Here is a 9,764-nt window from a genome sequence, read left to right as displayed (position 1 = left end):
TAAGAGAGAAGAAATTTTATGGTTTGGATTTTAATTTCCCTTTTGGGAATTAATCATGTAAAGAAGATTTGCAATCTTTATTCTGCAGTTATGTTTTTAACACGATACCACATAATGCTTTTTATATAATCCTTTCTGGTGATCTTGCTTAGACAACATAATTAGCCATAGTTTGAGGTGAGAAATAAAATAGTGAGTGAATCTTTAACATAACATGTGATACACTTTTAGTTAATGTTAGTTATTACCCGCTGCTAACTCAAGCATTAGGGGGACAACATCTGAACTGTTTATTTCTTTAGTATCATTTAGTAGATTGTAGCTATGGTCTGAATAGCTACACTGAAACCTCAAGTATACTCAGTGACACAGAAAGAAAGAAATATGGATAAATATAACTGATACAACAATATATTCCTTTTAAAGTGATGAGGTAGAGCCTTGAGGGTTGACACATTTTCACCACAACCTAAACTGGTATAAAGGCATTAAATCTAGAGTGTTGGGTTTCTCTGAACTGGCTGATTCTTCACTTCATTAAAAGCTACCATGAGGGTCAAGAAATGAGCTGGGAGTTGTATCTTATTACCTGCACATGTATTATTTGATCTTACATTTGGCATAGGCTACTAGATAAAATGATGGTAAGAATAAAGTAAAATTAACTTCAGCCTGGTTTCAGTTACTATTTTTTTACCAGTCCTCAAACCATCCTTTGGGTGAACCTAGTTCATAGATATACAAAAGTATTTGTAAATATAATATCAAGCTTCATAGATGCTGGAATAAGACATTTTTGGAACTCTGTTAATATCAGCTCCCAATGGAGACAGCACATCTTTGAATCTTCAGAGTCTTAGCTATTGGTCCAATAAACCAACAGAAACCACTAAAACATAAATGGATGTAGGTAGGAGCAAAATCTCTTCTCCCATCACCCCTCCCATGAGGAGTAGACTCTAGTCTGGTTTTACTGTCTTTATTCTTGGTTGCAATACACAGAATTTCATATTGTAATGAATTAAGTAAAAGGAAGAAAATTATAGATAGGTAGGTAGGTAGTAGATAGGTAGAGAAAGAGAGAGATTATGTACTATACTATATAATGGTATATCTATATAAATACACACACACACACACACACACACACACACATTTTATATAACTAGGAAACATAGGGATTGAGTTGGGCGGGGGGGACTCCTGAACCCAAAACAGTGTCATTAGATTTTAGATTTTATTTCTCAATATGTTTTGCTTCTATTGCTTATTACAAATAGGAAAGAATAAGATCAAATCACAGAAAAAATAAAAACTCATGCCTACATATGGCTGTGGTAGAGAGAGAAAATCACAGACAACTCTAGATTTGTATAATTCCAGTTTTGCCATCTCATAAGAAAGCCTTTCTTTCTCCCTCTCACTCCAAATGGCAATGTGGCAGAGAGGCAAACTAAGCCAGGAATTTTCTGCCAGATCGGCATGGACACTTCATTCTCTGTTCTTCTGTTTCCTGTCAATAAGAGAGCCAGACTCAGCATGAAAGCTAATTTAACCATTTTCCTCCCCTCCCCAGTTATGTGCTCTGAGCCTTTTGGATTGGAAGTCACTGGTGATTTGGAGAACAAAACATACTTCTGCTTGAGTCAAATGTCCCTGTTCAGTTTACCAGAAAGCTCTGTATTTAGAGTCATGGACACGAAGGTACACCTTCTTTGTGCTGAAGATTAGACAAAGGACTAATGAATTTATAGTTTATCTTGGGAATAATAGGCTTTTATATTTTGTGTTACACTGTGAATTTTTCTGTTTGTTAGTTAATAACACAGCAAAGAATAACCTACACATTCCATGTGTCTTTGACTATGTTAGTATAGCAAAATAAGGTATAGGAATGAACCAATCTACTGTAACACTCTGGCAATTGAAAACGTGTTCAGATTTTTCTTTCCCCAGCAGCCAGCAATTTTATCATGAGCTAAACAGAAAATTGATCATTCTTTTTTTTTTTTTTTTCTTTGCGGTACGCGGGCCTCCCACTGTTGTGGCCTCTCCCGCTGCGGAGCACAGGCTCCAGACGTGCAGGCTCAGTGGCCATGGCTCACGGGCCTAGCCGCTCCGCGGCATGTGGGATCTTCCCGGACCGGGGCACCAACCCGTGTCCCCTGCATCGGCAGGCGGACTCTCAACCACTACGCCACCAGGGAAGCCCTTTTTTTTTTTGATCATTCTTTATTAGAATAATTTTTAATCTGATTTGGTGTAAATTAGAAAAAATTAACTACTAATCGGGTAGAAAATAATAAATTTAGATAGCAGCTGTAATCCCAGAGAATTGAAGTGATATGAAAGAGGACTTATGAGAGTAGATTAAATAGTATATTTTATCTGGGAAAGAGACTATTGTCCAAGTAAATTAATAATAATTACTGCATACATGATATATTACGATATGCAAGATGTTGACCAGCTGTGGACTGGCGACTGGGGAAATGGGGATTTCCATTGAGTACTAGGAGGAAATATATTTTAAAGTTCAGCAGAATTTTTTTTAAATACCAGAATTGTTTTAGGAAACGTTTTTTAAGGTGAAGAGTGATTATTAACATCTAAAATATAATTGTAATGAATAGGAAACTTCCTTTCACAAGAGATGTGTTATAAATCAGAATAGGGACTAAGTCTAATGTTCTTAACACTTGATGGACAGTGTAGTCCTTACCAAGGAGTAACCTCTCACATTAAAGTTTCTCCTATCGGGCTTCCCTGGTGGCGCAGTGGTTGCGCGTCCGCCTGCCGATGCAGGGGAATCGGGTTCGCGCCCCGGTCTGGGAGGATCCCACATGCCGCGGAGCGGCTGGGCCCGTGAGCCATGGCCGCTGAGCCTGCGCGTCCGGAGCCTGTGCTCCGCAACGGGAGAGGCCACAACAGAGGGAGGCCCGCATACCACCAAAAAAAAAAAAAAAAAAGTTTCTCCTATCAGACTAAATACATTGTAGTTTACAATGAAAAAGTGTAATTTATTTAATATTCAATTTTTTGAGATGTGCTCTACTCCCTGAGTGTTTCATTGTTGTTATCACATTGTCACATTTCATTTTTTGAGGTTTACCTGTTTTTTTGTAAATAGGTGGGGAAAAGATAAAGTCACACCAAACCCTCCATTATTTGCTACCTTGCCCAGCTTACCTTTATAATCTACTACTAGCTACATCCCATCCCCTTTAGTTATAATGACCTTTGCCATGCCAAGAGTATGCTAGCACTGGCTGTTCCTACTACCTGGAACTCTCTTTCCTATATATTTTTCATGGCTAGCCCTCTTTCTTTCAGGAGTTTGCTGAAGTGTCCCCTTCTCATGAGATGATCCCTGACAATCCTATTTTATTTTGAAGTCTGCCCCCTCCATCACAATTCTCTGGGTACCCTGTATTCCTTACCCTTTGTTCTTACAATATTTATCATCTTCTAACATATTTTATAATATTCTTATCTATCATTTTTCTTATCTATTGTCTGCTTTTTCCCCACTAGAATGCAATGCAATTTCCACACATTTAGGAAATTTTACCTGTTTTGTTCATTGAAATGTAGATATACCAAGTGCCTAAAATAGTACATGGTATTCATTATATATTCATTGAATGAATGAATACATGAATGAGTGAAAAAGATAAGCCCATCTGGGCGCCTGTCCAAATTAAGTCACTGAATATCTGATTATATATAACACTAAAATGTCTTGTCTACTGTTAAGCCACGGGGATTCTGTGGCTTGAGTGCTATGAATTGCAGGCATAAGAAATAGATGGATATACATATAGAAACACACAAAATAGGCATCCAAGGATCAAAAGATAATGGAAGGCACTGCTAATATATGTTTTATACAGACTTGTAACCCCAATTACCTTAGAATGTTATGTTAGTCTTGATATACCTTGCTATATTTAACTGGTTCCTAATACTATTAATCTCAACTCAGATATTATTATTGTTAATTGGCAAGTCAAGGCGGAAAATTATTTTAAAACTTGGAACTATTGATTCAAAGGGGAGGAAAAAGATTTGTGTGTCACATAGGCTTGATACTAAATTGGATGAACTTATCCACTGTTTGCCCTTTGTACCCATCCTTAAGACACACTATTCTTTAAGCCACACCATTTACTGATTTTATTTATAAACCAAGAACTAAACTAGGTGCTTTGTGTTTACTATCACTTTTCCTCTAATAATTATTGTAAAACAGATATCATTGTCCTATTTTACAGGGGAAAAAAAAGATTCAAATAGGTTAGTTAAATTCTCCGAACTCACACAGCTAAAGCAAAAAGAAGCCTAGATTCAAGTTGAGGTTGTCTGAATTAAGACCCATCTCCTTTCTACTACAGCAGGCTGTACTTATGCTGTTTCTGTCACTGTCTGAGAACAAAAGCCTTGCAACAGAGCATCAGTTCAACAGTAATTTGTCTCCATGGCAGCCGCAATGGGCATGTGGGGAAGGAACCTAAAAACCTTCAGACCCCTTTGCCCTTGTCACTTCATGAGTCCTGGCAAGACACCAGATCATCAAATCAGTGCCTCCTTGACTCTGTCTCCTCTGCACCTTGACCCTTCGGGCAGATTAGTCAGTATTACAAGCAAAAAACCCATAACCAACCATGAGATGTGTTCTGAGCAGCTTTGGTGGATCAAGCCTCTGGGCAACAGCATAGCGCTGGGGTTTTAGCCCTACCAGGAAACATTTTGTTTCGTTGAAAATTAACAGTAAAGATCTCACTGGATAGAAATTGACATTTCACCTTATAAAAGCTGCCAAAACATCACATATTATCTCTACACATGAGTGTTCATGTGAGCTTTGTGCCTGTCCTTTCACTCTCTTATTCTCTCCTCTTCCTGCCTTTCTTGTACCTAAAACCTCTAACTGAGAGTCACTGGTGGAATTCAAGATCCAGGTAACCAATGCCCCCTAACTAAACATAATCATTCATGAGCTGCTCTTTTCTTACCTTGGAAAAACTGAGGCAAAATAAAGGATAAAAGCCAACAACCACTTGAATTTAAAGTAGAATACAGCAAATTAATCATATAATTTACTGAAAAACAACTATCACATCCATTGGTGAATGAAGACATAAGACATGTGGTATCTACCTTCAAGGAGTTTACAGCCTGTGTATTGTGGGTCCTGCATCTAGTTGGGTGATGATGGAGAGGTCACTTCACCCATCCTCATTTATAAATATAATAATAATAGCAGTAATTATAAAATGATAATAGAATTTAAAATGTACCTCTCAATGTTGTAGGGTTGTATCGATGAACTCACACATCTGAAAATGTGCAACAGAGACATTTATGGTCTAAACTCTAACCTGCTCCCCACTTTCCCAGCTTCCTTGCAGTTAGGTAGGACCATGTGATTATTTCCTCTTTTTTTCCTGGTAATGGATCTATAATTTATTTGAGGGATAACAGTATTCTGAGCTATAGACAAAAAGGAATAACATTGGGTCGTTTGTAGAGATGTGGATGGACACAGAGTCTGTCATACAGAGTGAAGTAAGTCAGAGAAAAACAAATACGGTACATTAATGCATATATGTGGAATCTAGAAAAATGGAACAGATGAACCTATTTGCAGGGCAGGAATAGAGACACAGACATAGAGAACGGACGTGTGCACATGGAGGGTGAGGAAGGCAGGTCGGATGAATTGAGAGATTGGGATTGAGATATATACACTACCATGTGTAAAATAGATAGCTAGAGGGAACCTGCTGTATAGCACATGGAGCTCAGCTCGGTGCTCTCTGATGACCTAGATGGGTGGGGGGTCGGTGTGGGAGGGAAGTCCAAGAGGGAGAGGATATATGTATACGTATAGCTGATTCACTTCATTGTACAGCAGTAACTAACATGTGACTATTTCTTGCCAACGGTTTATCAGAAGTGTCATGAGTCATATCCAGACCAAACCATGTAAGAAGTGGAGTTTGACACCACTAATGTTTTCCTTTTGGTGAAAGTGGAGGCTTTGCCTTAAGTTGGCAGAGCAATGAGATAGGAGCACCTATATCACTGAGTCACCACATGGAAGACCTATAACAACGTTTTCATGTGTGAGAGATAAACTCTCGTTTATTAAGCCATCAAGAATTTCAGTTTGTTTGTCATGAACAAAAGTATGGCCTTTCTAGAAGAACAGAAATGGTCTAATATCAGGAAACACTGTAGACCATCCATGAATCTTTGCCTTAAAAAACATCCATGAATATTCCATTCCAATGGGCAGTTTGAAATTGAGAGCTGAGTCGTAGAGCAAAGCCCAAGTGGGATTTTAGCAGAGGGGCACAGAGGAGGTATGACTGTTGTTGGATGGGATTTCATGATGTGAAGTAGACAGGAGAGAGCTATATATGAAGGTAAAGAAAATGACAAGAGTAAGGGCAATACGAGCTGGAATAAACATGATAAATTGCTGGTAGTGAGATCTGCATGCCTGGAGCAGATAATGTGAGTTGTAGAATGTTACCAAATCATGAGATAATAAACATGCTTGAAGACTGGACAGAATTTAGACTTCACTCAAAAGCCAATGGAGAGGTGGCGGCCGGGAGCCGGGGGAAAGGGGCGGGGGATGGGCCGGGGGAGGGGAGGAGCGGGATTTGCGGAGCGCGGACCGCCAGGAGCCGGCGGGCCCGAGAGTGACCGAGTCACGGCGGGCGCCGGCGGAACCGTGACGTCGGACCCGCCTCCTGGAGGAGCTCAGCCCCAGCCAGGCCCAGCCCCATTCCCGCCCCGCGCCGCCTCCCTGCTGCAGCCACCGCCACCGCAGGAGCGCTCCGCTGCCCACCCCGCCCCCGCGGCCGAGCCGGGAGTCGAGTGGGAGTCGGCCGGCCGGCGCGGGCAGTGCCGGGACCCTGCGGGGACACTGCAGCCAGAGCCCGGGAGGGGCCGCGCCGCCACTGTCTGAACTAGGATGTCCCGACATAAAGGTGTCAGCTGTGATGCATGTTTAAAAGGAAATTTTCAAGGTCGCAGATATGTGTTTAATTTGATATGATTACTATCTTTGTGCATCTTGTTATGAAAGTGGTGCAACAACAACAAGGCATACAACTGACCACCCAATGCAGTGCATATTAACAAGGGTAGATTTTGATTTGTACTATGGTGGGGAAGCTTTCTCTTTAGAGCAGCCACAGTCTTTTACTTGTCCCTATTGTGGAAAAATGGGCTATACGGAGACATCTCTTCAAGAACATGTTACTTCTGAACATGCAGAAACATCAACAGAAGTGATTTGTCCAATATGTGCGGCATTGCCTGGAGGCAATCCTAATCATGTCACGGATGACTTTGCAGCTCATCTTACACTTGAACACAGAGCTCCAAGAGATTTAGATGAATCGAGTGGTGTTCGACATGTACACAGAATGTTTCACCCTGGCCGGGGATTGGGAGGTCCTTGTGCACGTAGATCAAACATGCACTTTACTAGCCGTTCTACTGGTGGACTTTCTTCTTCTCAGAGTTCATATTCTCCAAGCAATAGGGAAGCCATGGATCCTATAGCTGAGCATTTATCCCAGTTATCATGAGTGAGACGTTTTGCAGGAGGACAGCTTAATTCCTCTGGCCCTTCCGCTTCTCAGTTACAACAACTGCAGATGCAGCTGCAGCTAGAACGGCAGCATGCCCAGGCAGCACGGCAACAACTGGAGACTGCAGGCAATGCAACCTGGAGTACTAACACAAGCAGTGTCACCACTACAATCACACAATCCACAGCAACAACCAACACAGCTAACACAGAAAGCAGTCAGCAAACTATCCAGAATTCCCAGTTTCTTTAACAAGGTTGAATGATCCTAAAATGTCTGAAACAGAGCACCAGTCCATGGAAAGTGAGCGCGCAGACCGCAGCCTGTTTGTCCAAGAGCTCCTTCTATCCACTTTAGTTTGTGAAGAGAGCTCGTTCTCAGACGATGATGAATGGGGGGGAGATGGCAGATTTTGGTGCTATGGGCTGTGTGGATATTATGCCTTTAGATGTTGCTTTAGAAAACCTAAAATTAAAAGAGAGTAATAAAGGAAATGAGCCTCCACCACCTCCTCTTTGATGACATCCTAATTCGCAGACAATGTCCTCTGTGCTGTATTTGCCAATGAAAGTGGACAACAACTATCTTGGGTTTGTTTGGTGCTTGTAATTTCAGGTCTGTCACTCTGTTACATTGTGTACATTCAAAAGGAAGAGAGAAACTATATATGATAATCATTTCCACTTAACTAATTTTTACTTCTAGCAGGTAAATGTAGGTAGCAGTGCAGGGGTGAGCTCTGCTTCCTGTACCTTGACATGCAAAGCGTTCTCCTAATACTCCACATTCAAACTGAAGAGGAAAACTGAAATCTCTAATGAAGCTGCTGTGTGTATTTATGAATATTAATGAATAAAAACTGCTTGGATGGTTAAAAAAAAATTTTTTTTAAAGCCAATGGAGATTTTTAGGAACGAAGATGGCAGAGTAGAAGGACATGCTCCCACTCCCTCTTGCAAGAACACCAGAATCACAACTGGCTGCTGGACAATCATCTACAGGAAGACACTGGAACTCACCAAAAAAGATACCCCATATCCAAAGACAAAGGAGAAGCCACAATGAGACTGTAGGAAGGGCGCAATAAGAGTAAAATCAAATCCCATAACTGCTGGGTGGGTGACTCACAGACTGGAGAACACTTATACCACAGAAGTCCACAGACTGGAGTGAGGGTTCTGAGCCCCACGTCAGGTTCCCAACCTGGGGGTTCAGCGACAGGAGGAGGAATTCCTAGAAAGTCAGACTTTGAAGGCTAGTGGGATTTGATTGCAGGACTTCGACAGGAATGGGGGAAACAGAGACTCCACTATTGGAGGGCACACACAAAGTAGTGTGTGCATCAGGACCCAGGGGAAGGAGCAGTGACCCCAGGGGATACTGAACCAGACCTATCTGCTAGTGGTGGAGGATCTCCTGCAGAGGTGGGCAGTGGCTGTGGCTCAACGTGTGGACAAGGACAGTGGCAGCAGAAGTTCTGGGAAGTACTCCTTGGCATGAGCCCTCCCAGAGTCCACCATTAGCCCCACCAAATAGCCCAGGTAGGCTCCAGTGTTGGGTTGCCTCAGGCCAAACAACCAACAGGGAGGGAACCCAGCCCCATCCATCAGCAGTCAAACGGACTAAAGTTTTACTGAGCTCTGCCGACCAGAGCAACAGTCAGTTCTACCCACCACCAGTCCCTCCCATCAGGAAACTTGCACAAACCTCTTAGATAGACTCATGCACCAGAGGGCAGATAGCAGAAGCAAGAAGAACTACAATCCTGCAGCCTGTGGAACAAAAACCACATTCACAGAGAGATAGACAAGATGAAAAAGCACAGGGCTATTTACCAGATGAATGAACAAGATAAAACCCCAGAAAAACAACTAAATGAAGTGGAGATAGGCAACCCTCCAGAAAAAGAATTCAGAATAATGATAGTGAAGATGATCCAGGAGCGCAGAAAAAGAATGGAGGCAAAGATCAAGAAGATGCAAGAAATGTTTAACCAAGACCTAGAAAAATTAAAGAACAAACAAACAGAGATGAACAATACAATAATTGAAATGAAAACTACACTAGAAGGAATCAATAGCAAAATAACGGATAAGTGACCGGGAAGACAGAATGGTGGAATTCACTGCTGTGGAACAGAATAAAGAAAAA

General features: G+C 41.6%; 1 pseudogene; it reads left to right on the top strand.

Moving 5' to 3' along the window:
* The first annotated feature begins 6,963 nt into the window (after positions 1-6,963).
* On the top strand, positions 6,964-8,230 carry LOC102978655 (E3 ubiquitin-protein ligase KCMF1-like; annotated as a pseudogene).
* The last annotated feature ends 1,534 nt before the right edge of the window (positions 8,231-9,764 follow it).

Source organism: Physeter macrocephalus, chromosome 2, assembly GCF_002837175.3.
Source record: "Physeter macrocephalus isolate SW-GA chromosome 2, ASM283717v5, whole genome shotgun sequence".
Lineage (NCBI taxonomy): Eukaryota > Metazoa > Chordata > Mammalia > Artiodactyla > Physeteridae > Physeter > Physeter macrocephalus.
The sequence above is the reverse complement of the archived record's forward strand: the minus strand, read 5'-3'. Positions and strand labels throughout refer to the sequence as shown.